The 8518-nt window shown below is 42.1% G+C and overlaps 1 pseudogene; it reads right to left on the bottom strand.

Moving 5' to 3' along the window:
- Positions 1-1160: 1160 nt before the first annotated feature.
- On the bottom strand, positions 1161-2724 carry LOC135271449 (large ribosomal subunit protein uL18-like; annotated as a pseudogene).
- Between the last annotated feature and the right edge of the window lie 5794 nt (positions 2725-8518).

The raw sequence follows: 8518 nt of genomic DNA, 5'->3' as shown, positions 1-8518 counted from the left end.
ACCCTGTCTTTGGTTTTTCTTCACATTCCTCACAGTAACCCCCATTTATTAAGGTAAAACATATAAATATTATATTTTGTACTACATGTTTACATAGCCCTGTAGAAACATATAAACACACACAGATTTGGAGAGAAAAGCCCCTCCCCAAATCCACTTTATGTGAGTACCCATACAATTTTCAAGGCTATTGTTTGATAATCTCTTGGCCACTCAGAATCCATAGACTAAAATCCAGGTGCCTTGGTTCATGCCTGTAGTCCCAGCTACTCAAGAGGCTGAGGCAGGAGGATTGCTTGAGCCCAGGAGTTCAAGGCTGCAATGAGCTACAATCATGCCTTGAATAGCTACTGCACTCAGCCTGAGCAACGTAACATTGCCCATTCACTATGATGTTGTCTTTGAGTTTGCCATAGATGGGTGGCTCTTAATATGTTGAGGTGTATTCCTTTGATGCCTAATGAACTCCCAGATTCCATAGACTCAGCCAAAAGGGTTCAGAGCCCTCTTACTTCAACCCCTGCCTCATGGCAAGTGATTAAATAAGACTCTAAGTCAGATTATTCTCCCTTAAAGATCTTCCAGATCAAAGACATAGTGATGACCCTAGGCAGATAAAAAAATATTTCTTTGTTTTGTCTTCGAGGGTGGGTAAAAAGATGTTTTCTTAAGTCCAAATAATCTCTCTCCAGCTTCTATATAAACTGATTTTACAGAGTAAATAAATACTTATTGGATTATCTGTTCCTAAAATTATTTAAGGTTAATTGAGGAAACAAAACCTACCCTAAAACAGAAAGTCACTGGTGATTCCAAGGAGTGGATGAGAGTGTAATTTCTAAGGCCAGGTGCAGTGGCTCACGTCTTACAATCCCAGCACTTTGGGAGGCCAAAGCAAGCGGATCACTTGAGGTCAGGTGTTTGAGACCAACTTGGCCCACGTGGTAAAACCGTGTCTTTACTAAAATTGCAAAAATTAGCCAGGCACGATAGCAGGCACCTGTAATCCCAGCTACTCGGGAATGTGAGGCAGGAGAATCAGTTGAACCTGGGAGGTGTGGTGTAATGGCTTCTGTGATGTTTTCCTGAATCATTTTTTTAGTTGCTGTCCATATGTTTATTGTCTTTATCTGAAAAATCCTCATAGAAAATTGTTTGGTTTAGCCCTCAGCAGCCCGCTCCTGAGCTCTGAGGAAGCTTGCCTTCTTTTGAGCTGCCCAATCTTTCTTCTGAGTGAGGGACATTTTGGGATGGTTTCACCTCTTCTTTTTAACTTCTTTCTTGGGCTTCTTTTCATAGACTGGATTGTTTTTTTGTTTTTGTTTTTGTTTTTTTTGTTTTTTTTGAGACGGAGTTTCGCTCTTGTTTCCCAGGCTGGAGTGCAATTGCACAATCTCAGCTCACCACAGCCTCTGCCTCCCAAGTTCAAACGATTCTCCTGCCTCAGCCTCCCGAGTAGCTGGGATTACAGGCATGCACCACCCTGCCCAGTTAATTTTGTATTTTTAGTAGAGACAGGGTTTCTCCATGTTGGCGAGGTTGGTGATCCAGGTGATCCACCCGCCTCAGGGTGATCTCAAGTGATCCGCCCGCCTCGTCCTCCCAAAGTGCTGGGATTGCAGGTGTGAGCCACCGTGCCTGGCTGGATTCTCTCATATAGCAGCATGAGCTTTCTTATACATCTTCTCCACCATGTCTGGAGTTATGCTGTTCTTTATGTATTGAGAGAACTGTTTATTGTAAACATCTGCATCTTCTTTCATTAAATAGCACATGTAATCTGCAACATTCTGGCCCATGATGTGCTTCCGGTCTACTTCTGCATTAAATTCCTTGCTTTCAGAATCACAACCAGGGAATCGTTTCATACCATGAGGGATAGAGAAGCCTCCACCCACAGCTCCCTTCAGGGTGCCAAAAACTATTGCCAGTGGTAGTTTTGGCAAGGCCCGCATCCAAATAGCAGGTAAAGGCACCTGGCTAACCACCAATGCTTTCCATATTGTATTCATCGCCAGTCACCTCCACTTGGCCTTCATAGATCTTGTCCATGCCAAACATATTGAGAAGCCTGCGGGCCAGCAGCAGGCCAGTACACTACACTGCAGCATAATTTGTCAGGCCAACCTTCACACCGTATTTTGGGGGTTTGTGTGCATATGCTGTGCAGGCTATCATATCCACCTCTAAATGGGCATAAGCAATCTGACAAATGATATCTCTGTTACATGAACTATCATCCTGTATTTGGGTGTGTTATATTTATTTTTATCCTGTATCACCAAGTGTTTCTGAGTATAGTAATCCATTTTACCCTCTTGTTGGCTTCTGAATTTCACTTGGTATCTCTTAAAGTAGGCCTTATTCTTCCCTCCCCTCCCCTCCCCTCCCCTTCCCTTCCCTTCCTTTTCTTTTTTTGAGACAGAGTTTCACTCTTGTTGCCCAGGCTGGAGTGCAATGGCACAATCTCAGCTCACTGCAACCTCTGCCTCCCAGGTTCAAGTGATTCTCCCGCCTCAGCCTCCCAAGCAGCTGGGATTACAAGCATGTCCCACTATGCCCAGCTAATTTTGTATTTTTAGTAGAGACGGGGTTTCTTCACGTTGGTCAGATTAGTCTCGAGCTCCTGACCTCAGGTGATCTGCCCACCTCGTCCTCACAAAGTGGAGGGATTACAGGCGTGAGCTACTGTGCCTTATTCTTAACAACTTTAACAAACCCCATCCTGTGGAACAGAGACCAGCATCCACAGCTTGACAGACCTGCAGGTCCAGCAGTGCTTGGTGGCAGAGAGCTTTTTTTTTTTTCTGAGTCCAGGTCTCAGTCTGTTGCCCAGGCTGGAGTACAACAGCAAAATCATAGTTCACTGAAGCCTCAAACTTCTGGGCTCAAGCCATTCTCCCCCGTCAGCCTCCTGAGGAGCTGGGACTATAGACCACCAGGCCCAGATAATTTTTTTAAAGCTTTTTTTAGAGAGAGGGTCTTGCCATGTTGCCCAGGTTGGTCTCGAACTCCTGGGCTCAAGAGATTTCTCCTCGGCCTCCCAAAGTGCTGGGATTACAGGCACGAGCCACCTTGCCTGGCCCTGAATCATTTTTAACTCTCCAGTTCCCCAAACTCCACATCAATAAAACACCAATTCTCCTTCTGCAAGTCCCCTCTTCCCTTCCCTACTGTCCTAGTTCAAGTTCTGTCATCTCTCACCTCAGCTTTCCTTAGAATCTGCTGCCCACAGATCTGATTTCCAGATCGGGTATCCTCTTTCCCTTCCTCCTCCTCTTCTCTACCTCCTTCTCCTCCTTTTTAGTTAGGCTGATTTTACTTTTTAATATTTTTGTTTTCCCTTTGCTTGTTCTACCTTCTCCTTTTTTATGGGTGAACAGTTGTTCATTTCATGGGACAAGGCTTTCCAAAACTGGTTAGTGCCACCAGCAACATTCTGTTTGTTTGTTTGTTTTTGAGATGGAGTTCTCGTCCCGTCGCCCTGACTGGAGTGCAGTGGTGTGATCTTGGCTCACTGCAACCTCTGCCTCCCAGGTTCAAGCGATTCTCCTGCCTCAGCCTCCCCAGTAGCTGGGGCTACAGGTGTGCACCACCACACCCAGCTAATTTTTGTATTTTTGGTAGAGACAGGGTTTCACCATGTTGACCAGGCTGATCTTGAACTCCTGACCTCAGGTGATCTGCCTGCCTCAGCCTCCCTAAGTGCTGGGATTACAGGCGAGAGCCACTGTGCCCAGCCAACGTTCTTTATCTCTTGTCAGAAATCTCCACATCCATTACTGTTATGTGAGGCGTTTGGATTGTCCTGAGTTCCCAAGCAGGAAACAAGCCCACAATTGGCACATGTTTTCAACAAAGCTTGGACAGACAGTTATTTTCATTGTGAATCTGAAGTTCTCCTTTGCTTAAAGACATTGCAAGGCTAACCTTCTGTACTAACTGGATGAAGTCCACATTTCTTGCCATGGTAATTGAGACCATCTAATTTCTGTCTCCAGCCTAGTTTCTAGCGTCATCTCTCATTACATCTGCCTCATGAACATGCTACACTCCAGCCAAAGCGCACTATTGATTGTGTTGAAAACTCAATCTATGATTTCATTCCTTTATTCATCTTTCCCTATCTCTCCCTCTGTCCAAATTCTATATATACTTCAAGATCGGCTAAATGTTTCTCCAAAAAGGCTTCCCCAATCCTTCTGCTCAGAATCTATTGACCCTCCTCATTAGACCCAAGCATTCTGCTTTGTCTAATGCTTCCGAATGTATTCCCTAGTTTCCACCACATCATAATGGCCCCTCAAGTGCAGGGGCTGTATCTATGTCTAATTCGTCATTGTGTCCACATCCCAGCCATGTGCCTAGCACACAGCTCTGCTCAGTAGATGCTTGTTATATGAATAAATTCATAGTAAGTGGAAGATAGAAAAATGAAGAAGGTGGCCAGGTGCAGTGGCTCATGCCATAATCCAGGTACTTTGGGAGGCTGAGGTGGGAGGATTGCTTCAACTCAGGAGTTCGAGAACAGCCTGGGCAACATGGTGAAACCCTGTCTCTACAAAAAATAAATAAATGAAGAAAGGAAGAATGTTTGAGGACCTTCCAAATATAGGACTAGCGCTCAGTTACTAATACACTAAAGAGGCGATTGGTGGTATGGATCAGCACAAACCAAAAGGTAACCTCGAAATCATTTCTATCTACCATCTGTCTATCTATCTGTCTATCTATCTATCTATCTATCTATCTCTACCTGTCATCTATCTATGTATATGTAATCTACATATGTATATATAAAATCTATATATATATAATTTATATATAATATATATATAATTTTAAGATTATTATTTAGTGAGGGAGGATCCGTGATAGAAAGGGTAGGATTATAAGATGGCAGATGGGAGTGTGCTTTCAGTTTTTGGAACTATGGAATCAATCTCAAGATGAAAGTCTTGAAGACCTATTTGCTGAAGATCCTCTACACCTCTAAGAAAACAGTGACAAGAACTTTGGGACATTTGCTAGGACACTGGATATTTTGGCATTTATGAACCAAGCCTGGGGATGCTCTCTACTGCTGTGGAGTTGGGGTGGTATTTTCAGGGGAGGACAAGGCTGCTAATTTCTTACTCAAGTGCCCTTTGGCCCAATGCCCAGGAATTTATCATAAAGGTCTCAGGAAAGGAGATTGTCAGTTAAAGAGTCTGATTACCCAACAGAAGGCTAATAAGTAACAACTTGCTCCTGGGCAAAGAATGCTGCCCATCTCAGGGAGAAGAACCTTAAGCCTGAATTCGACAGCAGCAGGGAATACAGCAACTGCCAGTTACAGCCACCAGGTGGCACAGCAGAATACCAAACTCTCAGGAGTGCAAGGCAAACCCACATTCTGGTTCTTTTCCCCTAAGAGACTTTGGAAACCTCAGAAACTTGTCTGGAGGAGCGCTTGGAGTCAGACACCATTGAAACGGTAACCCAAGACCTTAATTTCACCCTTGCCTCAGTTTTACTCTTAAAATTACACCCGGAAAATGAACTGTCTGATAGGACTGGCTCTTGAGAGCCAATTGCTAAATTTTTAGTCCATCTTTTCTCAACCTCATGGTCAGTGACACCAAGTTGGTAACTTGAAATTGGCCATGGAGGAATATTTACACCATGGAAATTGGCAAATGCTATAAATTTGTTCTTCAGAGGGTTGGTTGTTAAACATTTACCGAACACTCCTTGGTGAGAAGGAAGAGACCACCTGTTAATTGTTCTGGGAGGCAAAAGAGGAAAGTTTGGCACTACAATTTGCTTCTGATAATAACTTGGACACAGCCAAATATAGCAGCTAAAAACTTGGACTCCGTATTCAGGATTTAGAACTTGAATCTGCGCCATGCCATTTATTAGCTGTGTAGACCTGGGCAATCAACTCTTGGTGCCTGTCTCTTCATCTGTAAAAAAGATAGAATTGTACCTACTTAGTAAGGCTAGTGTAAGGGTTAAAGGAATTCCTATGTATAAGTCACTTTAAATAACTATATGTGTTAGATATTACTATTACTAAAAGGTGATGAAATTATTAATACCATTAATACAGAAATTATGGTGTAAACAACAGACACACTTGAATTCTAAGACCCCAAAATCATTACCAATCTTGTTATTTTTTATATTTAATGTCACATTCTGATTTAAATTTATTTTCTGGAAAGTGACTAAACACGTTGCCTAATTTTAATATAGAACAATAAGCTTTTTACTACCATACAATCTCCTTTGAATATTTGGGAAGTAAATCATGTATTTCCAGGGTTTTGCTCTAAAGGCTTTTTATTCTCTTTCTTTAAATATTTTGTAAATATCAGAAAGTGAGTTGGGTTTCCCAAAGACATGCCATTTAACATGAGTATACTTTAAATTGTCTGAGTCAAACAGAGGTTGTTCAGAAACTTGGTTAATAGAAACTCCAAGTCTCATTCCTCTAATGAGGGGCTAAGGGTTTTCTCCATGTTTGGGTGGTGGCAGCCTTTGAGAATAAATAGAGGAAATAATCTCTCATAGCCACAGAAGGAAAGTAGAACAATCTAGAACAACTAGACATGTGACTTTCTCTGAAACTACAAATAAAAGACTCAGCTTTATGATTTAAAAAGCTTCATCAATTAGGTCTGGATTTTGATTGATAAAAAATTCAAGATGTCTCCCTACATAAAATTGTGAAAGACTTTTCTAGAAGTTTTGGAAAAAGTTGGGGTGCGACCTACCCTCTGACATCCTGACATTAAGTGTTACCTGGCTTGTGGCCAGAGGAATGAATACTCAAGTGACTCACCTGTGTCGCTTCTAACTGGCAGAAATTAGCTGCGAAATAAATTGCTCAAAAGGCTGTCAAACTCATTGCATCATTGATACTTAAAAGACCAGAATGGCAGCGCTTTCTGCTCACTCCAGACACTTAGCTTTTTGACTCATTTATTATATTTTAATGAGCCAATCAGACTAGTATTTATTGATTTTCTGTTATTTCTGCCCAATCCTGTGAGATGTGCTGTTGAAAAACTTATTTTAAAAACTACAACTACAGGGAAAATAACACTTTTCCAAGTCACAACAATTAAGAGGGCATGCTCTATAAATCTGTAATAAATAATAATTCTTTTAAAAAATTAGGCTGAGTGCAGTGGCTCATGCCTGTAATCCCAACACTTTGGGAGGCCGAGGTGGGTAGATCACCCAAGGTCAAGAGTTCGAGACCAGCCTGGCCAATATGGTGAAACCCTGTCTCTATTAAAATGCAAAAAAAAAAAATTAGTTGGGCATGGTGGTGAGTGCCTGTAATCCCAACTACTCGGGAGGCTGAGGCAGGAGAATTGCTTGAACCTGGGAGGCAGAGGTTGCAGGGAGCCGAGATTGAGCCACTGTACTCCAGCCTGGGCAACAAGATCAAAAATCTGTTTCACACACAAAAAATAATCAAAGGGCACTTTTAACAATGCAGACACACTCCAGGTTTCTCACTCTGAAATGCTTGGGCCACAAGAAAGTGACAGGGTGCTTCCTCAGCAAAAAGCATGCACATTGCTGTTTTTAGAATTCCTTCTGGTATACAGTCTACTCAGTACCTCAGGGGAAAAGCATGTGACACTCTCAGTCCTTTGAGACTACAGCTGTCTTGCTGTCATGGTCATACCCAGAACTATTTTACCACCATCACAGCTGCTGATGGAGCCCAGATGGGTGTGTCCATGCATAGCCAAGCAGCAATGAAAACAAGACAACTGTCACCAAAGAGGTAGTGCCTTTGTGACAGGCAGAGCAAGGGCCACAGACCCTGCTAGAGCTTTTAAAATTTTAAATAAATTAGTATGTTTAAAATAAATACACATGACTGAAGATGTGTAGAATGTAAAAACATAAAGATTAATTTCAAATGTAATGTTTGTATTACTATGTAATCTCACCATCCAGATATAAACATTATTAACACTTTTGCTAAATTCCCTTCAGTCATGTTTTTGCATGTGTGTGTCTGTGTGTGTGTTTGTGGAAAGACTTTTTTAAAAAATTCTCATGTCTCTACCATTTAATAATTTCAGACTTACAGAAAGATTGCAAAAATAAAATAAATAATTTCAATACACTCACCCAGATTCCCCAATACAAATATTGTCATATTTGCCTCATATCTCTCTAGCTTTCTCTACCTCTCTCCTACGTATATTACTTTTTTTGAACTATCTGATGGTAAATTGCCAACCTCATGCCCTCTTCCCTCTAAGTACTTCCGTGTGGCTGGGCACAGTGGCTTATGTCTAGAGTCCCAATACTTGGGGAGGCCAAGGCAGGAGGATTGCTTGGGGCCAGGAATTTGAGAACAGCCCGGGCAACATAGCAAAACCCATCTCTACAAAAATAAATTTTTTAATTAGCTGGGGTGTAGTCCCAGCTACTCAGGAGGCTGAGGTGGGAGGATGCCTTGAACCCAGGAGTTTGAGACTGCAGTGAGCCATGATCACACATA

The sequence above is a fragment of the Aotus nancymaae genome, unplaced genomic scaffold, assembly GCF_030222135.1.
Source record: "Aotus nancymaae isolate 86718 unplaced genomic scaffold, 86718_ANA_hifiasm-v0.15.2.pri h1tg000079l, whole genome shotgun sequence".
Classification (NCBI taxonomy): Eukaryota; Metazoa; Chordata; class Mammalia; order Primates; family Aotidae; genus Aotus; species Aotus nancymaae.
The sequence above is the reverse complement of the archived record's forward strand: the minus strand, read 5'-3'. Positions and strand labels throughout refer to the sequence as shown.